The sequence below is a fragment of the Schistocerca americana genome, chromosome 7 (assembly GCF_021461395.2).
Source record: "Schistocerca americana isolate TAMUIC-IGC-003095 chromosome 7, iqSchAmer2.1, whole genome shotgun sequence".
Taxonomy (NCBI): domain Eukaryota; kingdom Metazoa; phylum Arthropoda; class Insecta; order Orthoptera; family Acrididae; genus Schistocerca; species Schistocerca americana.
This window is the reverse complement of record NC_060125.1, coordinates 102,752,994-102,776,200: the sequence shown is the minus strand read 5'-3', so window position 1 is coordinate 102,776,200 and position 23,207 is coordinate 102,752,994.

The window sequence follows — 23,207 nt, the reverse complement described above, 5'->3', positions numbered from 1 at the left end:
AAACCTTCAGTCATTATACTATGCAATATAACACCTGCTGTCAAAGCGAACTGCAACAAATACTTAAATAACTACATAGCATGAATACATAACTTCCAAATTATCCTCATCTGTAAAGAAAAAACTTCATTATCCATCACTTCATTATCTATATTATCATAACTCCATTATTATCATCACCTGTAAAGAAAAACTTCATTATCCATAGTAGCATATTCTTCATCATTATTCATCAGCATTCATTATCATCTGCAAAAAAAATCACTTCATTACTCATTACATAACTATTCCTTATCTCTAGCATTTCCATCACTAAAACTAAGATGTGTAGTTCTGTCTGACAGCCTGCATCAATCGCCTTGTATTCTGAAAGAAAAAATTAGTTAAGACTGCTATTCTACGATGTGTATAGTGTATTCTTGTTAATGCTTGTTAATCCTGATCCATTTACTCTTCCTCACGAGGTTTGCATCTTCTTTCGATCATTTCGAAGCTGAAATTCCCATTTCTGTTTAATTTATTTCTTTCACGCATCATTTCTTTCTGAAATTGATGAACAGAGATTAATGTCTTGCATTTAAATCCTATACTCACTAAATAATGATTGGTTTATGGTAACATAATTAAGCATACAGCATAACATGACAGAAAACGTAATATGTGAAAAACTTATATAGTGTTCAGAGGCAAAAATGTACTCAGTGTATCACAATGTAACAGTAAAGTAGTCACGATGTTGAGATATCATAAGGCAAAATGTCAAAGTCAACTGGTGTTTGCTATATCTTAACTATTTCATAGTGCATACAAACAAAACATGAAACAATCGTATATACCTAAGAAAGACAAAAAATGTGACGTTCGTTGTGTTCAACTTGTATGTTGTGTAGTTAATAGAGGCGAGAATTAAAGACTTTAATGGAGTGAAAATTTAATAAAATTAATATGTCACTAGATAGCATTGCATAATTATTTATAAGATACGTAAGTTTCTCTGGAAAAAAATGTGCACAGTCTCATATGTAACGACAAGAAGAGCGACCTGCTAACCTTACCTTGCCGGGCACTTGCCAAGAAAAAATACGGTAATCATCAATAAGTAGTCATGTGAATATAATTTCAGAAATAGTCATAAAATGTGTAAATTCATCTGGAAAAATATGCACAGTCTGATGTGTAACGACAAGAAGAGCGACCTGCGAACCTTACCTTGCCGGGCACTTGCCAAGAAAAAATACGATAATCATCAGTAATTAGTCATGTGAATATAATTGCATAAGTGATCATAAAACTAGCAAAATGGCATTATAGCACGTTAAATCATAAAGTGTCTTCATTCAATAAAAGGTTTGATGTTTGACCAGTGGTGAGTGCCTTTGGATTTTCTGGTTCTCAAAGTTTCGACGTGTACAACATTGGAGTGAGGAATGCTGCGAATCCGGTATGGACCTGCGTATAGAAGTTCAAATTTACTGCACCTACCTTTTCCTTTGTTGGATAAATAGTGTGTACGTACTAATATTTTCTGTCCAATGTGAAAGTCACGGCGTGTACAAACCTGTTTTTGCTGTCTTCTCCGGCGCTCTGCGGCACGTTTGATGTTGTTCAGCGCAATGTCGATTATTTCGTGGTGTCGTAATCGACGAGATGTAGGAAAGTTTACTAATTCTGTAATTTTGTTAGGTGGTTCAACATTTTTCAGTATAACAGACGGAGATAGCATAGTGGATTCATTTGGAATGGAATTAATTACATCTTGGAATGAGAATATGTGTGTGTCCCAATCAATGTGTCTTTTGTGGCAGTATATTCTACACAGTTTACCAATTTCTTTCATTAATCGTTCACAAGGGTTGGAAGAAGCATGGTACTTGGATATATAGATCGGAGAAATGTTTCTAGCTCGTAACATGCGTGTCCATATAGCAGATCGAAATTGTGATCCATTGTCAGAAATTACTTTCAACACATGCCCTACATGAAATAGAAAATGCTTTATAAATGCTTTCGAAACAGTTTTAGCAGTAGCTTTGCGTAACGGAGTGAAGGTAACAAATTTTGAAGTGAGTTCAACAGCGACAAAGATGTAGCAAAAACGTCTATTAGTTCTCGGAATTGGACCAAAAATGTCTACAGCGGCCATATGTCTCAATTTAACAGGTACAATGGGATATAATGGAGGAATATGTGAAGTTGTGTCTGATTTAGCTTTCTGGCAGATTTTGCATGACGCTAAAACTCGTCGTATACGTTTTTCCATGTTGGTAAAATAACAGTTCTGTCTCAGTATAAGAAAACATTTTCTAGCTCCGTAATGTGCGTAACTTAAATGAGTATACCAGATTAATTTGTTAACAAGCTCGTCAGGAATGCATAATAACCAATTGTTGCTGTCAGGATGAGAGCGGCGAAACAGAATGTCATTCCGTACAGTGTAATCGTAACATTATTCCTATCTTGCCAAAGGTGTTTAATTTCTTTCAACACGTTGTCTTTATTTTGCTCTTTGCTATGTCCTGTAATGACGACGAAATGAAATTTTCAAATGCAACTTGTTGAATGTACACGGCGCTGAAATTTGCTTTGCAGAAGTTGGTTGCGATGTCTTGCTGATTGTTGCTGAGAGTACGAGATAGTGCGTCTGCTATAACATTTTGTGTGCCGGGAATGTGAACAATTGTAAAATTAAATTCCTGCAAATAAAGTTTCCATCTGCTTAATCTGCCGTGAGTGAATTTAGCCGAAAGTAAGAATTGTATCGCTCTGTGGTCTGTGTAGACGATGGTATGTCTTCCATAAAGAAAGTGCCTAAATCTCGTAAAAGCCCAAACAACACATAACTTTTCCAGTTCTGTAACAAAATAATTTCGTTCAGCAGGTGACAGAATGCGGCTTGCAAATGCGATGTTTTTAATTATTGTTGAGCCATCTTCTTCAATTTCCTGAAAAATATGTACGCCTAAAGCGGTGGCAATGGAAAAATTTTTGGTAAGATCTGGGTGCGATAAAAGTGGTACATTCAACAAAGCATGTTTCAGGTTCATAAATTCAGAATGTGCTTGCTTATCCCAGAACCAAATAGTGTTTTTACCTGTCAATTGGCATAATCTAGGTGTGTCTAAAGCAGAGTGATGAATAAATTTACGAAAAAAGTTAATTAAACCCAAAAAGCTGCGTAGTTGTTTTTTCGTCGTAGGAACGGTAATGTCACGTAAAGCTTGAAGTTTTTCCGGATCAGGCGCAATGCCTTCTGCTGAAATTACATGTCCAAGAAATTTTATAGAAGTTTTGCCGAAGTGCGATTTACTGAGATTAACTGTGAGTCCTTGTGCATGAAAAGTTTGCAACAGTCGTTCAAGAATCATATTGTGTTCAGACCAGTTAGCTTCTGCAATCAGAATGTCGTCTGCGTACGTCGTGATTCTGTCTTTAAGTTCTGTCGGAAGTATTGTATTCAAACCGCGAATAAAAGCTGCTGAGGAAGTAGTTAAACCGAATGGTAATTTGCAAAATTGATAACAGTCGCCAAAACAGAGAAACGCTGTGTACTTTCTGCAGTTCGGATGGAGCTGAATTTGCCAAAATCCCGATTTTAGATCTAATGTAGAATAAATAGCCGTACAATGAAATTTCTGTAGTAGCTCTTCTAGTGTCTGTGGTCGATCTGTTTCATTAATAATAATGTCATTAATATGACGCGAATCAAGTACAAGGCGAAGTGAGCCATCTTTTTTCTTAACAATATGTAGCCGGTTTATGTACGGACTAACTGCCGGTTCTATAATTCCTTGGTCGAGCATATTTTGCAATTCTTTTTTTAACTTGTTCTCTGTGGACATATGGAATGGGATAATGCTTTGCTTTAAATGTGTCGTGCTGTTTGACTTGAAATTCATACATAAAACCGGACATAGTACCAGGAATGTTGTCGAAAACTGGAGCTTGCTGTAAAAGAATTTTATGTAGTTGCGTGCGTTCGTCGTCTGTATTTGCACTGCTTTGTTTAACTTTATCAGAAATCATCTGCATTACGTCGTAGTCAGCTTCGTCTGGAGTGTTATAGTTATGTACGTACGTATCCGTGAACAATGTGGAATTACAGTCTATGTTACGTGTTGCGGAAATGACCTCTGTGCGATTAATTGTTTGTTCTTCCGCAGATAGTGAGTGCTGAAATTCTAAAGCCAGTTGAAAATTTTCGTCCTTCAACATTAAATAGGAATTCTGAAAATCGATAACTGCGTCGTGTTGTACCAGAAAATTCGTACCTAAAATAACATCTGTTGTCAATAAGGGAACAATCCAAAAAATTGAGTGAAATATATGACCTGCAATACAAAATGATAACTGTGTCTGTAATTTAACATCTACTCCTTTACTCGATACTGTTCCTTTTACTTTCGTTTTGCCCAAATGGTAATGTAGGATAGGTATTCTCTTTGTTACACTCGTTGAAAGTCTCCTCATTTATAACAGACATAGGTGATCCAGAATCGATTACTGCTGAAAATTTCGATGATCCAATTTTAATTTCGATGACAGGGTGTGAAATGGTTTTCTGAACAACTGGTCTTTCCTGCAAAAGAGTGTCTCGGATGTCGTCAAAAGTAATAACATTTTCGTGAACAACATTCTGCGTGTCTAAAGTAGTGCTTGTGTTACTGGAAGATGCGACCTGTACAGTATCTAGTCAAATTCTACCTGACGTGTTATTATTGTCAGGACGATTCTGTGGCATTTCGACTATTTGAACTGTTCTATTATTTCTTCCAGACGTATTAGGCTCTGGATGATATCTACTATCTGGTTCATTCATGAGAATATGTTCCTGTGCATGATTTTGCTGTTCGTAAGATCGACTGTTATTAAATGTACGTTGAAAATTGTGCTCATTATTTTTACGTCTGTCGTGATAGTCATTGCGATAGGAATTGAAGTACTGTGTTTTCTGCACGTAGTTAATTCCTTGCTGGCGTGCGTTACTATTTGTTGTAGCTGGGACTATACGTGCACGCGGCGAAACATTAAAGTTTGGTTGACCTTGTAGACTGTATTGTTGGTTAGGTATGCTAACCGGCTGGTTTTGTAGCTGTTGTTGTGAAAAACCTCTATTGTTACTATAATATGGTTCCTGCTGCTGATAATTTTGACGATACTGATAATTAAAATTTTGTCTGTTATTAAAGTTCTGGTGGTTGTCATTCCTGGAGCGTCTAATACCTTTACTATTGAAATTACGTGGTTGATCGTAATTACTGTAAGTTTGTTGGCCTTGGTTGTTATATGAACAATTTTTGTTTACGAAGGAATAATCTGATTGCTGCACTTCTAAAAGCTGCAAGAGATCCCTGAATGCCGAAATATTTTCTTTTTGCTGACCCGTTAAAAGTGACACTCTTAATGATCGTGGCAATTTAGAAATACATAATTGAATGAGTGCAGATTCACTGTACGGTTCACTTAGGTACTGGTTTTGTTGCACCATGTGCTCAAAAAATTGCGTCACACTGGGAAAATTTGAGTTCTCATAATTTGGTAAACTAATTAACTGATCTTTAATTCCGCACTGTGTCGTCTTTGACCAATACGCTGACAGAAAAGCATTCTGAAACTCTTCTACCGAGTAACATTGTCTCGCGATCGGTCTCATACGAGCTGCCGGTTCGCCTTCCAAAAAACTACAAATAAATTCAAGTTTATGTGTTACGGGCCAAGTCGGTGGAAAAGCAAAGCTAAATTGTTGTTTCCAATCTAGTGGGTGAATCTGTGTTCTGTCATTTTTAAATACTTTAAATTTTCTTGCTGATAGAAAATGTTTGTAATCAAAATTATCGTCTCTGTATGTCGGAACCAGTTCAGGATTGTAAGAGAATCTATTTGTCTGTGTCTGTTCGGAATCTAGGTCGCGTACTCTCTGTAGATTACACAAATTATACGCGCTGCGTGAGTCTGACAAATGTTCGCAAAGTGGCGTCTGCTGTGATGTGTTATTAACTGAAATATTTTTCATCTCTGTTACTTCTTGCTGTAGGGTTGACAACTTTCTACGTATAACATTATTAGATGAATCTATCTCACTGATTGTCTGTTGTAGATTTTGGAATTCAGGTGTTTGGTTAAACAAGATCGGTGCATTATCGTCTGATTTGCTGTCATTATTATTTTCTATAACGTCAATACGACTGGCCAATTCATCATATTTTTCGGTCAGTATTTTTAACTGATCATCGTTCTTAGTGTCAGAAGCATTAATCTGTTTCTGTAATTTACGTGTGGTTTCGTTCAATTTTTTAACGTCAGCTTTGACGACATCGGAATCCTGTGTTAGTTCTAATTGTTCGAGTCTGTCGGTCACTGTTTGAAAATCTACTGTGTGTGTATCTGTTTTTGATTTAAGATCAGAAATTTCATCACGTAATTCGGTGTTCAACTGTTCGATGGTATTAATTTTGTCCGATACTGTAGCAATATTGTTGTCTACGTATGTTTTTGCTTTCGCGAACAGTTTACGTTTGTCTTCTTGTCTCTGTGCGGTGATTGTTTCCATGACTTGTCGTTTTACTTTATTCTGTTGCTGTATAAATTTACGGAAACGCGTATCACTGTTTTGTAGGTGAAGATTAAAACGTTCGTCAATCTGAGTGTTCTGTTGGTCGAATTTCGCGTCTATCTTTGCATCCATTGTGCGCGAAAGTTCTGCTGTCATTAATTTAAACTCGTCACGTAATTGTGTTGCTTTTTCAGAGCATTGTTTAGCGACTCCGCTAATTTCGTCTCTAAGTGTTTCTGTTGTAGCTGTTTGCATTTCCCTTAATTCTTGAGCAACAGATCTAATTTCTTCGCTACTTTTCCTTGCAGAAGCCTCAATTTCCTCGCGTAACTGTTCTTTAGTATCATGACATTGTGCGGCAACGGCTGTAATCTGCTCGTTAAGCTGTCTGGAATTGTTGTCTAATTTTTCATTAAGGCTCTCATGTTTTTCATTAAGCTGTTTGACCTGTTCACTAAGCTGTCTGGAATTGTTGTCTAATTTTTCACTAAGTTTGTCTTGTTTTTCATTCTGTTTTTCATCCATTTGTCGTAAAAATGCCATAACTTTATCCAAGCCAAAATTACCGGCTCTATTCGCCGTGCTTTGTGATGGCGTACCTGCAATTATTACGTTTTGTGTGACCATTTGGTCATTCTGTGATTCACCGAAAGGCTTGCCTATCGGATGCGCACTGTTAGTCACTACCTCGGAATTAAATGAATCTGTCCTACTCTGATTACACTGTTCATTTTCATTGGACAAATTTGTCTGTTCGTCACGTGAATTTTGCAAACCGGTTGTGTTAAGCTGGGCAGCGCTCATTGCAACAGAACGCCCCCCGTCATCAATTATCGTTAAATTAACAGACGACGCAATTGAATTCGTCTGTTCATCACTAAGATCAAAATCAACATTGGTGGTCGGTACACACTGATTGTCACTAAATGGAGGATTGTCATCATTACATCGCGTGTCACAATTACTATCGGTCAAGTTGTTTAATTCGGTTATTTCACTCATTATACCTCGCGATACACTATTAATAGTCTTTCGTGGCATTTTTACACTAATCACAATTATTCACAAATGAAACAAAGACAATGCAAAATCCAACAAATACAAATACAACAAAGAGCAACGAATTGCCGATGATCTGAGGAAAGAAAGTCACAAAATTAGTAAAAGCGTTGCGCCAAATGCTAATTATATTTTAGTAAATAAGAGCAGATCTGACTACTTTTCAGAAGATTCTCAAAGAAATACGATCCTGGACTGGAAATAATGACCCAAAGGTAAACTCGACACAAAAATTAAGAAATGAAGATTAATCCTTAAACCCACAATAATAGGGCAGCATCGATGACCTTAGGCCCTGTGCAGTAATTAATCTGATAAATTGATTCTGGTAGGAAAAGCATAGGAAATATTGTTTCAATTAGAATGATTCTTTTCTTAAAACGATTGCTTTGAAAACAAAATTATTATTGGGTCAATTCTTGAACAAATTGATTACAATTAACATATGTTACATTATCAGATGTGCGCAATGCTGCTTCATTACCTTATTTACACAATATACCCCGTCCCGAACCTTGACCAGAGACCCATGTCGACGCCCGCCGACTCCTCACACACTACTTCCGACTGAGTACAACTCGCAACTGAACTCTCGCGCGGTCAAGCGCAGACTAGCAACGATAAACAACTCTCTGGTCAGAGATTCTGTCATGCCTCGCCATCGCTGGTACTGAATACATACGCGTTTCAAGTGCTGCGAAATAACAGTTAAGAAAAAAATTCGATACGTTGCGGCATTTCCGAGTTAATTAACACTGAAGTTATCCAATCAGGCAGTTGCGCGCGTAAGGTCAAGCGGCCCGCCACATACAATTAGCGTCAGTTTTGAAACTTCCTGGCAGATTAAAACTGTGTGGCGGACCGAGACTCGAACTCGGGACCTTTGCCTTTGGCGGGCAAGTGCTCCACCATCTGAGCTACCCAAGCACGACTCACGCCCCGTCCTCACAGCTTTACTTCTGCCAGTACATCGTTTCCTACTTTCCAAACTTTACAGAAGCTCTCCTGCGAACCTTGCAGAACTAGCACTCCTGAAAGAAAGGATATTGCGGAGTCATGGCTTAGCCACAACCTGGGGGATGTTTCTAGAATGAAATTTTCACTCTACAGCGGAGTGTGCGCTGATATGAAACTTCCTGGCAGATTAAAACTTAACAGAATGAAATTTTCACTCTACAGCGCACACTCCGCTGTAGAGTGAAAATTTCATTCTAGTGTCAGTTTTTCTCGCAGCGAAGATGATAGCGCAGAAGACTGCTTAGACTTTCGCTCGGCTTCGATCATTACTACCGTGCCATGTCCAATTTTTGTATCGCTCTCTTGTTCAGTTTTAGGAAGGGCACGTTTAGGTACACAGCCTCTGGCGAGCCGCTTGAATTTGCGTGCACAACTACCTGATATCCTAACTTCATTGTTAATCAGCTCGGAAATGGAGCAGAGTATCGAATTTTTTTTCTTAACAATCGTTTATCAGCACAACCCACTTTGCAACGTCCTTACGAGCTTCTCAAACAGTGTCAGAAAATGCTGTAGGGACGATGATGTGATGTATGCATCAATTTACATTTGGAAAGCGATTACAGCGGATCAAGCAAATGTGAAAGAGGTAGAAAGTGAAATAAATTTAAGTGATAGCTAATTCCTTAATGTAGTGAACAGTGCCTTAAGAGGAATTTTAGCGTGATAAGTAATAACTTTTAACAGGATGCCGAAATGTAAAATAGGAATAGACATTTCCAGTGGTGAATTGAAAAAAAGGAAACAGAAAGAAAACTGAAGAACTGAAACAGATGGGGAGCGAGAAGTACGATAAGCTTCACAAAGGAAGAGAATGAACAGAGTGAGGGAAACCTCGAAACGAGATGAAATCAGAGAAAACGAGGATCCACGGAGACACTCCAGCAAGAGGACATAGAGAAACCGCTGAAGTAACAAGACTACGAAATGAACAAAGAAGAGTTACAATAAGTGAAGTTCAAAAAATACATGAACGAAACTTCAGTGTACGAGAAGTGCAAAGGCGAATAAGTAGAGGTTACAGTTTGGGAGGTGAATCATTCCGTTATGATCCCACTAAAGAGTACAACAAACACTAAAACGTTGTTACTGTCAAAATGGCTTAGGTGCGTCAGTTCTGAATGCAACCAGTGTAGTAGAGCTGACTTAACAGTGATCCATAAAGATGAGAAAGCCGCCATCCGCATAGACGTCATTGTTCCCAGTGTCCATAAAGAAAATAATAATAATAATAATAATAATAATGCACTGACAATGATGATAGTGTTGAATAGATGAATCTTACGAAATTTTAAATTTATAAACTACGAATGTGAGAAAGTTAACAGAAATACATGGTAACAGTACGTAAGTTACAGAAGTTTATTGGTCAGAGGAAGAGCGTGCAATAATAGGGTAAGATAAGCTGACGAGATGGAAGGAATGAAAACAGAAATAGACAGCGACGAAAAAAGTACAGGCACTTGCAATGTGACAGAGGTACTGACTCTCTACTGGACAGTACAAAAATAACTGGGAAATGCCGAGAGGGGAGTTAAGTCGAAGATAGCAGATAAAGCTTTAATCTCCTCTTTATCACAGAGCGGGTCTCGATAACACATGGGTTACTGGGCAGTTTCTTAGAGAATAGTATGGCTAAAATGGATAAGGGGGGTAAGGAAATATACAGCTTAATGTTAAAGGTGCAGCTAAGATGTCGGACGTATCCGATCTGGTATTGCAGTTATGAAATGGTAATAAGTGTTTAGGTCAAAAGCTCGATAGAATAGAAATGACAACTGTAAATATTTTTTCAAAGAATGTTATTTTCTCTACTCGTGCACTAGGGAGATGCATAACTTTTTCATGCAAACTCATCATGCTCAATGCGTATGCGCCAACATTTTCAATGTACCTGAACTCCCGTAGGGAATAATTCTACTTAGTTTCACAGAGTCAAGGAACGGAGCACACGGTCAGAATTGTAAATAACAAATTTAATTATTGCTCTTAACGCAGATAAAACTATCGCCATTATAGGTTTCATTTGGTAACAATCATTTCCAGATCATTACAAAATCGTTAGCACCGCAGTAATCTGTGGCGAACAGCGATCACGGACTTGCAAGTTAGTTACACTCGTCAGCTGACGTATCGTTTGTGTGTCCACCGGTCTACAGATTTTGCTTCTATGGGACACATTTAATGGTAGTTCATCTTTCTTTACAACCAGTTACACAAGGACAAAAGAAATGATTTGTGCCATGGTTAGCGTATATGCAAATTTTTCCGTGCTGAATTACAAATAGACAGCACAACCCCTGTTACGGGCATATTCTTTCAGGTTTTTAATGTTACTTTAATAAGGACGAGGTGATTTCGAAGCTGCCTGCCTTTTCACGACATGCAAATTACAACTAGATCTACTAGATACGCTACATCAGGTGATTGTCTTTAATTAATCTTGGATATTACGTTAATTTTATGTTACTCACGTCGTGAAGAGCCCCGACGTGCTGATCGGAGGTCACTTAATTAATTACTCTGTGCCAAGTCAGAAGCTAATCAACAGCAGCTACACCTCCAGGAGGCTAAATTGCTATTTTGTAGGGCGTCGATGACTTCATATGCATCTCACGTTTCTATTATTTTTCTCCTTCCCTCTTTTTTCGTATCATTGACACATTATTGTTCGCACTTACAACCTCGTATGGAAGTGCTGCTGCCTGAAGGTGTCACATTCAACGGTCAGCGTTCAAAAGAAACGAAAGTTAAAATCGAGTGTTCCAAAAGCAACAGTTAAAAGACGACTAATGGTCACAATACACGTAACTGCCAGGCTTAATAGAACTCTCTAGCTCGCTGATGAAGTTATTGTTTCTGAGGAAAGTATCGTCGCTGGATTATTGCTAGAAAATGCATAACGGCTTACTTCCATTTGTTCTACCAAATTGCAGCTCCCTTTAAATGTGGACAAATGAAGGACAGTGCTCGTATACAATAGCAAGGAAAGTTAAAACGCGATATAAGATTACTGATAATCTTTCGGAATTCACTACTTTTAAGTATCTACTGTAGTAACCTACGTAAAATTTAACTGAAACGTAATATCTGTAGTACATCAGGCGAATACGTTTTGTCGGGATATTTCTGGGGAAGTGCTATGTAGTCATTAAACGAGACACTACTGTACTTTTACAGTGTTTGCAATGCTCACCAAGTAAGTCTGACAACAGGCAATGAAGGAACTCACAAACGCGCTTCTAGGATGTCAAAATGTCGAAGCACGAAAGTAGAAGGACTCACTGGAAAAATGTGATGCTGTTCCCTCGAAAAGAACACGATAACATTGGAAAACTGTATAGATCTAACCTACGAAACATTTCATCTTGGACCTCCAGTAGTGATCCTGACTACGACATAACGAACACATTCGAAAATATATAGCTGGTCACTTTATTTTTGTTTCTGTCCCATTTACGAATATTTTTTGCAGCCGTTTTTTTATGAAAGCGCTGTTTCCCAAGTTAGGTGTCCAATTAATTTTTTTCTTCTGTATGAAGCTAATCCGCAACCCTATTTTGTGCATTTCTTTAATAAATTTAAACGAGTTCCAATTTTTATTGTAAATTGAAAACACACCCTTATAAACTGTCTGATGCTTTAAAGCCGGGCATTCCTACCGTTGGTACATGACTCTATTAGGCCGATTCCTTCTTAACGCACATGCCTATCTTTTATACTTAGTAAACTATCTGTGTAGTGGACTAAATGCGGAATGTCTTAGTGTAATTAAAAATGCCGAAGCTTCATGCATAGCTGCGTCTTTTTTGCTAGTAGTATCATGTTCAAATTGTAACTATAGATAAAGAGCAACACGCAGATTCTGCATCTCTACACTTCCGGAAAGCGTTTGATACGGTGCCCCATTTATACACTGAAAATTACTAAATCAAAAATGATTTTACACAACACTAATTATTGTATAATATTATTATAAACATTGTCTACGCTTAAGAACAATTTTTGTTCTTGAATATCTTTATTTTCTTTTAGAGTGCATAGCAATTCTGTGGAGGATGATATTACAAATTTTGGGTTTTTTCTTTCCCGAAAAAATTAATTCAGAAGACGTCTTGAATGCTTCCGTCGTTGTGATTGAATTAGCTTCCAATTCAAAAATATATTATTAACAAAGTGTGGAGTATCATACAAAAATTTCAAAATCGCTTTCTAGGTTTTAAAGAAATCAAATAATAAATCTGGACATTTGTGAGATTTGTAACAAAATAAGAAGTATGACTTTCAGCTATGAAAAATGTAAAGAATTTCTTCTATTGTAGGCAGCAAACCAAGGAACCTTGCGCTGGTCAGAGATAATCCTTTTCTGTAATCACTTCCCAAAAATCACAGAACTGTCCTAAGTTTCTTTACTCTTGCTGTATACATTCGAAAATATTTGTAAGTTATTATAACAACAACGTCTATGTGCAGGGGTAAAGAATCACATCCTGTCTGTACTGAATTGTGAATAGTGTGCGCTGAACAACCAATTCCTGAAAAAGGTCCCTCTAAATCACTTTGAACTTTCCTGAGGACATTTCCACTCCTCTTTCCCTTCCACCAACAACATTATTATTAGTGTAACCAGAAGTTTAAGAAATAAACTTTTCTTATCAAGTTTGTATTTTTTCACCCACTGCAATAGATATCAATACCGAGACAAATTTTGAGAAGTTTCACTTAATCCTTGAAATTAAAAAGTTTAACATGAATTCCCCCGTTCAGACTGAAATACTGGTATCTTATAGCAGTCGGAACAGGTTTTACGTCTGTTTAAGTTGTCTACCGTTAACGTTACATAATTAAGATCTTCCAAATAACACAACATATCAGCAGACATAAATAATTGCCAGGGATTTTGTTCAGCAGATAAAAATTTTGGGTCGTATAAGATTCTAATAGGTTTAGAAGTCCAGTTGAATGTTTTCAAGCTGAGGTCGTCTCTAGCAGTGTGGCATAAAAATGTCGCCTCTTTTTATTGGCACGCTCCAGATCACTATTATTCCCATCTTCAAAAAAATCTCCTACGTTTGTTGAAACAGTAACATTAATAGCACTCGCCAGTCATAAAATTCTAAAAGCCCTGACTTCTTGCAGTCCCGGACATTACCTCAGACAGCATTTAAAAAATGGCTCTGAGCACTATGGGATTTAACATCTGAGGTCATCAGTCCCCTAAAACTTAGAACTACTTAAACCTAACTAACCGAAGGACAACACACACATCCATGCCCGAGGCAGGATTCTAACCTGCGACCGTAGCCAGCATTAAAAAACCAGGACTATCTAGACTAGTCCCGGAAGTACGGTTTGCCTTAAATAGTTTGTACCGAAAGTAACGAATTCGAAGCAACGCAACTCAATTGGCTTACCGAAGCAGCTAAATGTTGCATATGAGGGCCATCTGCCGTCAATAAGTGGAACCTCGACTGCAGTCTCCTGATTCCGGTGTAGGCTGCCATCTCTCGAGCAGCGCACAAAGCACGCGGAGAACGACGGTGAAGTCCGTCGCGTAAAGTAATGAATGCAACTAACTGGATGGTGGAACTATACGACGTCGGAAAAAGAGAATAACCAGTACAAAATGATATGCATAAGGATTTAACTGAGTTATTTGAAGAGATCAATAATACTCTGTCCAGAAAGAAAATATCAGCAGAAATCTGTTGTCAGCGTGTTTGATCAATAATATTTGCGCGCGGGCCGCTACGGTAGCTTAGCGTGTTCGGTCAGAGGGCTAGCTGCTGTTTGTAATAAAATCGACGATGAACTTTAATAAGCGTCAAAGGACATCCGCCCCGATCAAATACAACGATCTATACGGGGAAAAAAAGGTACATAAAACCGTTGAAAAGTTTCTCTGGTTCTGATTCACAGAGAACTGCCAGTATCCAAAGTTTTAAGATTATTTGTCTATCTCCAGCAGCTGCTTGACGATTAAGATGATTAACTGCCTTTTGTAGAGTAATACCGAGAAGATGCTATCTTCAAATTATTAAAGAATATGCTTGTCATTATTGCGAATTCTCACTAAATCTTTCAAGCACAAAACCTTAGGGCTCCGGCAGATTGCACGAGTGCTGTATTATTTGTGTTAAAATGTGTTTAAAGGGGAAAGACGAAAAAATGCTCACAGAAGGACATACTCTGAGGTTTGTCGAAGACCTTTCGTCTGTAACACTCAAGTTCACAAAAATTGTCAGAGACAAGTTGACGTTACTGATGCGGAATGTGACGTCCTCAGAATTGTAAAAGTAATAGTTTCTTTAGTGGTTATTCTCTGAAGGAAATAGATCGAGTAAACTAACAAAAGGCTGGATTTTCTAGCGACTGTGTTGACGCCCCATGAAGAATGCTACATCTTAATTGATTTATACTAGGGAGAAACACAAATGAAACCCCTTCTCGACTGTCGTGTTTTTAGACTGTTAGTTAACATAAACTTTCTTCGAAGAAAGCGGATCTCGTAGTGCTGCAGAATAGATGAAACCAGACTATATATTAGTTGACGGTACCTCCAAAACAACCCACCGCCGATCTGTGGTTTTTGTATCTGGTGCTATCCTCGGTTTCCCCCCTTCGCCTCCCCCACTAACACCACCACTGTGTAGTGTAGTGCAGTGGTTGTGTGGTGGTAGGTGTTAGCCGTTGTGGTGTGGAGATGTGCTGAGAGCTCGTCTACAGATCGTGGTGCACAACAGGACATCTTCTGTCTCTTTCGGGTCAGATTCGAGATTCTTCTACGATGTTCTGAAGCTTTTACAAACATTCTCGAGTGGTAATGAACGTCTTCGAACGTTCTAGAATGCTTTGATACGCACTCCGGCAAAATCGTCTTAACTGGCGAGTTGTGCGATGTAATGCAGACACAGGAACAACTCATCGAAAAAATTATACCCTACTGTAAAGAGAAACAATGTGAACAAAGAAGGCAGTGTGAGCGAACAATTTCATTATCAGGAAATGACATAGCTCTACAAACAAATCTGTGAACGCAGAACACAATTCAAGAGGAAGAAAAATATTTAAAGCCATTCATACAATGAAGAACCAAGAACGAAGCGTAAATCCGTCATCAGAATTCCTAATTCTAGCAATTTTTCCTGTATTCCTCAGCAGGAAAGCTTCTGAATAACGTCACAGAAGCGGAAAAGTTTACCAGAAACAGAAAGGAAACTCAGTACCCACACCCCGAAAGAAATTCAACTAACTTACCTGTACTAATCAACTTGAAAATCCTCAAATTTCCCATAACGTGCTCGCATGCTGGACAAAAAGACTTATTCGTGTTTGTACCTGAATATCAAAACACCAAATGTAGTTTAGAGCAATATACACTGAATTGGTTATATGGGTGCGTGAGCTGATAAATTGCACTTTTTTCCATTTCAAAAAACAAATTAAATTGAAGATCAAAGGAAGCAGGTCCTTTGCAGCTAGTTATTAATAATTAATCAGCCGTTTGAATAGAGAAAACAGTTAGATACCAAAAGGAACTCCGCAGCTTATTAAATTTATCGCAAGTGTGACTACGCAACAACTAAAACTCATTTTAAAAATTCTAACAGATATTATATGAATATTGAGGAAAAAGCTAGTCGAGGATACTGGACAACGCTTCCGAAGTTCGTCAAATACGCCTTCCATCCGATTTTGCGGCGTATGGAAACCCTGACCTCAACCCACGAGACTTTAAAATACAGCAAGTACGACGCTCTTTTCTCCGGACTGGTTGAAACTTTATTTCTCAGTATCGTTTACAGCCATTTATGATTTTCGTCTTTCCTAATTATTTTGTGACAGAGCTCTTATTTTCTATTTATGCACCTAAGAATGTAGACGAAAATAAATGCACCTGCGACATTAAAGAGTAAATCTAAGTAAACATGCTGCTCTTAAGACTGTAGTCGCATAAATCGGAGATAACGGCGATCTCTTAGGTGAGGTGTCGAAAGACAGCGTAGGCTCTTCTGCTTGTAAACAAATCCAGCGCCATAGAATATTGCTAAAAGCTAAACGATTTCAGGGAAATACTCAACCCAAATATGCAACCAAATAAGTGATCACCGAGCACTGTCTGGAATCAAGTCATCAAATGAGGTACAACAGCAGGATCGTGCTATTGCAACTCAATTTCTGTTACCAGCTTTATAGTCCAGTCAACGGCGGAAAATTAAGGGCAAAAATTGTGTAGTCGCAATGGTACAACGGAGTGTCATGTACAGCGTACAAAAAATCCCCATCAGTGAGGTGTTTGCACAGGGTGTGGGGTCGTTTAAAGGTAACTTTTTTTTCCTTTATTGAATTTCGATTCCCCCCGAAGGGGGCGGGCTGGCAGCAGCTTAGTACGCCGCTCTTCAGCGCACAGAATTTTTAAAACATAAGAAGATAAGAAATAATAAAAGCAGGCGATAAAACGGTGACTTAAATTGTAAAACGGCGGAAAATTGTAGAAGTTAAAACATAAAACAAAGGATTGGCGATGCTAATAAAATACACAGGAAGCAGACAGATAAAATAGTAGACAGACAATTAAAAAACACGGCGACAGTCTGGTTTCTGTTCACAAGAGATATAAAAATCACACCCAGTGACAGTATGATTTCTGTTCGCAACACTTTGGAAAAGACGCACAACACTGAACACTCACTGGAGAAACAGCACTAGAAAGTCAGCACGAAGATGACACACAACAGCCAAGGGCCGATGGGGGGAGGGGGGGGGGACGTGGACAGATGAGGGGAAAAAAGGGGAAGGAGAGGAAAACGAAGGGGGAGGGGACCGATGGAGGGAGTGTACTCATAAGGGGGGAAGGCAGGGCAGACGTGAGAGAAGGGAGGCAGAGAGAGGATAGGTGGGGAAAAACAGGATGGAAGGGGGGGGGGGGGGAGAGGGAACCCAGGAAAAGGACAGAGGATGGGAGGGGGAGGTGAGGATCAGAGTTGATACGAGGGATAAATGGAGGGAGAGAGGGCATCATCCGGGAGGGGGAGTCGACAGAAGCCACCTTGGGAAAGGAGATGAAGGGTGTAGAAGTGGAGGGTAAGAGGGACACAACGGTGAAGGCGTGGCAGAGGGTGGGGGTTGGAGAGAAGAGGAGCACCTGGGGGATGAGGGGGATGAAGACAGCGGGTGGTGTTTAAAGGGCACTTTGCTGTGTTTCTCTTAATAATTCGAAAGTAGCTTCGAGCGAGAATATTTCTCAATACGAAATTAAATCACATTAATATTTCCTACAAAGAGGTCGTATTTATTTTTTCTATAGGACTAATACTTGCAGTGCATGGATAAATGGCTGATTATTAAAAATAATATTTCACTGGTAGAAATTAACGTTTAGTGCTAAATTGTTGTGTAGCAAGCAAGAGGTTCACAACAAACTCTGTGAGAGACTGCTACCACACAGCCATGACCACTCGCGCCGCCAGATGGCGCTCACAGGCATGGACCTCTTCCTGTTTCTGCGCCTCTTCCTTCAGCGCATCGCATACGCCTGCCAATAGCGTGGACAGCGGACATAGGAAGCGCTGTCAATCGCGGATTACATCACTTCCGCCTTGTGCTGGAAGGCATGGGAAATCCTTCCACCAGCAGGCAGGAAAACAAGACTTACCACAGACACTCAGACAGTCATGATTAACAGTTAGACAGTTAATTTCAGTGTCTGCAGTCTACTCGGTACAATACTCTGAAGACTACCTCCCAACTTAGTAGTCACTGTTATGGAGAACTAGAACAGAGTCTCTGCAGGATTATTAGGAGCTATAGTGAAAATATCCTAGACAGCAGAGAGACAGTAGAGCTGTGACTTAATGCTTTCCCGACGGATCTGTTGCAAATTCACTCCTGGGTTTGCCGCCGGATCGTATCGTGTAACTCGCAAAATATTTCATCGATGCTCGACATCATCAGATGGTGGTAGCTGCTGCTGTCACTGCTGCAAGGCGCGACTGATAATGATCGCGTGTTTTTTTTCTTTATTGTTAATTTCACACCTGATACAGGTAGGCCAGCAGTGGCATATTACGCCGCTCTTCGGTCACAAATAAAACTAATGATACAAAAGAAGACAATCGCAGAACAGACAGGGTGGTTGTACAAACGTAAACATACAAAATTAAAACACACGAAGCCCTTCACGGCCGCAGAGTCCAAAATAAAAAATGTTCAGACACGTGGACACGCGCAGAGATGACAGATGACACACGTGAACGCGGAGCACAGACGATTAAACAGTGGAACACTTGAGCACGAACACGACGGCACACTCAAAGACTACACTATACGTGTACGAGTCCAGGGACCTGCCAAAAGAGGAAAAAGGGGGGGGGGAGGAGGGAGAGGGGAGTGTGTAGATGCCAGTGGCAGAGGAGATGGGAGGGGGAGGAAAGAAGGTAGGGGGGGTAGGGGAAGCCTGGGAGGAGGAGGGAGCGAGGAAGGAAGGAAGAAAAGAAAGAGAGGGTGTCCTCGGGAAAAAAACACAGGGTGCGGTAGAGGAGGATCAAAGTTGGTAGGAGCGGTAGACGGAGGGGATGAGGGCATCATCAGGGAGGGGGAGCTGGCGGAAGCCACATTGGGCGAGGGTATGGAGAGTGTGAAACACGTATGTTGTGTGGCGGCGATGGCGAGGCATTGCAGAGTCTCTGACCAGAGAGCCATTTATTGTGGCTAGTCTGCGCTTGACCGCGCAAGAGTTGCGAGCGGTACTCTGTCAGTAGTAGTCGTGCAGTACAGTTGCGAGCGGTCTGTCGGTAGTAGCAGCCCAGTGCAGTTGTGTGATGTAGTCGGTCCGCAGTAGTATTCGAGTACAGTTGTGTGTGAGGAGTCGGCAGGCGTTCACATTGCACTCTGGTCAAGATTCAGGATGAGGTATATTATTTTTAAATGTGCTCAGCTAATAATGTAAATTAACTGTAACTAATTTGTGCAACAATCGCCCCAATAATAATTTTGGTTTTCAAGGCAATTTTTTAACAAAGAATTCTTTAATGAAAGAAATATTCCGTTGATATTCCTTAAAGAAAAGCTTCCCTTAAATTCAAAATTTTTGCAATCAATTTCCTCCAAGCTATGGCAAAAATAATAAGAGCAGATGCAGCTTTACTAAGGTAAGAATTTCAGTTTAATTAATGAACAGGGCCTAAGATCGACATTTCGGTCTGTTTGTGTTTTCATTGTCACTGAGATTTTATTATCACTGAACTGACTTCCATTTTTTGTGAGGAACTTATACTTGGGTCAGATTGCTAATTTTTGTTTAATTGTCATTGTCATTGAATTTATTTGCTGGGAGGTTACGATACGTTGTATTCTTGTTAACATTCAACTATTGTGTTTCAAAATTTCTCTGGGGAGCCTACACTTAGCTCAATGTGCATTAGCATTTAAAATAATATCTTTTAAAATTTTGTGCGGAGGTTACACTTGGCGACACCCAGTCCAGGATCGTATTTCGTTGAGAATCTTTTGAAAAACAGTCAGATATCTGCTCTTATTTGCTTAGATATAATTAGAATTTGGCGCAACGCTTTTACTAATCTTGTGACTTTCTTTCTACAGGTCAACGGCAATTCGTTGCTCTGTTGTATTTGTGTGTTGCTTTTGCATTTGTGCTTATTTGTTTTGTGAATAATTGTGATTATTGTAAAAATGCCGCGAAAGACTGTGATTAGTGTATCGCGAGGTATTATGAATGAAATTACCGACTCAAACAACTTTACCGATAGGACATGTGACACGCAGTGTAATGATGTCAATCCTGCGTTCACTAACAATCAGTGCATTCCAACCGCTAATGATGATATTTATCTTAATGATGAACAAACGAACTCGGTTATGTCCTCTGTTGATTTGACGACAATTGATGACGCGGGGAGCTCTATTGTAATGAGCGCTGCCCAGCATAACACACCCGATTTGGAAAATTCAAGTAACGTACAGACAAATTTGTCTAATGAAAATGAACAGGATACACAAAGTACAACGGATTTATTTAATTGCGGAATAGTGAGTGACAGTGTACGTCCGACTGATAATCCTTTTTGTAAGTTACAGAATGACCAAATGGTCACACAAAACGAAACAATTCCAGTTCCGCCATTCATTAGCACAGAGAATAGAAATGCTAATTTTGGCTCAGATCAAATTATGGCACTATTGCTGCAACGAGTTAACCAAATTAATGAAAAACTAGACAATAATGATGTAAATTCCAAACAACAGAGTGAAGATCTCAAACAACTTAGTGAACAGGTCAAACAACAGAACGAAAAACAAGATAAGCTAAATGAAAAATTAGACAACAGTTCCAGACAGCTTAGTGAACAAATTAGAGACGTTGCCGCGCAGTGTCATGACACTAAGGTACAGTTACGCGAGGAAATTGAGGCTTGTTCAAAGAAAAGTAGCGAAGAAATCAGATCTGTTGCTCAAGAATTAAGGGAAATGCAAACATCCACAACAGAAACACTTAGAGCGGAAATCAGTACAGTCGCTAAAGAATGCTCTGAAAAGGCTACACAATTACGCGACGAGTTTAAAGCAATGACGGTAGAACTTTCGCGCACAATGGACGCAAAGATAGACGCGAAATTCGACCAACAGAACACTCAGATTGACGAACGCTTTAATCACCATATACAAAACAGTGATACGCGTTTCCGTAAATTTATTCAGGATCAAAATAAAGTCAAACGTCAAGTCATGGAAACAATCACTGCTCAGAGATAAGAAGACAAACGTAAAATGTTCGCGAAAGCGAAGACATATGTAGACAACAATATCGCTACAGTGTCCGACGAAATTAATTCCATCAAACAGTCGAACACAGAATTACGTGATGAGATTTCTGACCTTAAATCGAGAAAAGACACATACACAACAGATTTTCAAGCAGTGACCGACAGACTCGAACAGTTAGAACTAACACAGGATTCCGATGTCGTCAAAGCTGACGTTAAAAAACTGAACGAAACTACACGTAAGTTGCAAAAACAGATTAATGCGTCCGATTCTAAAACCGATGATCAGGCAAAAATACTGACTGAAAAATATGATGAATTAGCCAGTCGTATTGATGCTATTGAAAGTAGTAATGACAACAAATCAGACGATACTTCACCGGTTTCATTCAGTCAAACACCGGAATTTCAAAATCTACAACAGACAGTCAATGAGATCGATTCAGCTAATCACTCATTACGGAGAAATTTGTCAAATTTACAGCAAGAGGTAACAGATATGAAAAATATTTCAGTTAATAACACATCACAACAGACGCCACTTTGCGAACATCTGTCAGACTCGCGCAACGCGTATAATGTGAGCAATTTACAGAGACTACGCGACTTAAAATACGAGAAGCCACGCGACTTAAAATCTGAAAAGCTACGTAACTTGAAATCCGAAATGACACAGACAAACAGATTCACACACAAACCTGAACGTGTTCACAAATTCAGAGACAAGAACGTAGATTACGAGCAATTTTTATCTGTAAGAAAATCTAAGGAATTTAATAATGACAGAGCACAGATACACGATTTGCACTGTATAAGACAATTTATTTTTGTACTTTCACCGCTATTACCTGTAATGCAGAAGCTAGCTTTGAACCTGATGCGACAATTTGCTATTGTATTTTCATCAGCATTGCCTATAATGCAGAAATTGGAATTAGCAAGAAGACAACAATTTGCCTTTGGATTTTTGCCGCTATTGCCTGCAGCGCAAAAACTAAAATTTATTCTCAGTGCGTAATAGACCTCAGGGGATTCATTACGCTTTAATGAATATGTGCCGTAGCGTGCATAGGGCCCCGAGCTGTAGTAGTGCTGTTTCATCTTTAGTTTTCTGCACTGTTGCCTTCTCTTCTACTATCCTTTATATCTATCAAAACAGCTCTTTAACTATTGCTCTATCTAGAACCAAGAATATGTAATGAAAACCCGATATGACAAATCTTTTACCGAATGTGACAATTTTCAGTAGGCACTCCCGTAATGACAACTACCGCCGTAATTTTAATAACAGATAAAATCGTAATCATCAGTATGTATAAAATTTTGAGCAGTCGGAACCACATTTTTGTAACAATAGATGTTTTTCACCACAACAGCATGAAAGTCAACCGCTTAGCATACCTAACCAACAATGCAGTCTACAAGGTCAACCAAACTTTAATGTTTCGCCGCGTGCACGTATAGTCCCTGATACAACAAATAGTAACGCACGGCAGCAAGGAAATAACTACGTACAGAAAACACAGTATTTCAATTCCTATCGCAATGCACCGTATAGGAATGACTATTACGACAGACGTAAAAATAATGAGCACAATTATCAGCGTACATTTAATAACAGTCTATCTGATCAGCAGCAAGAACATTAGCAACTACAAATAATCATGAATGAACCAGGCAATAGGTGTCATCTATAGCGCAACACGTCAGTAAAAAATAACAGAGCAGTTCAAATAGTCGAAATGCCACAGCATCCTCCCGTAAATAACAGCACGTACGACAGAATTTGACCAGACGCA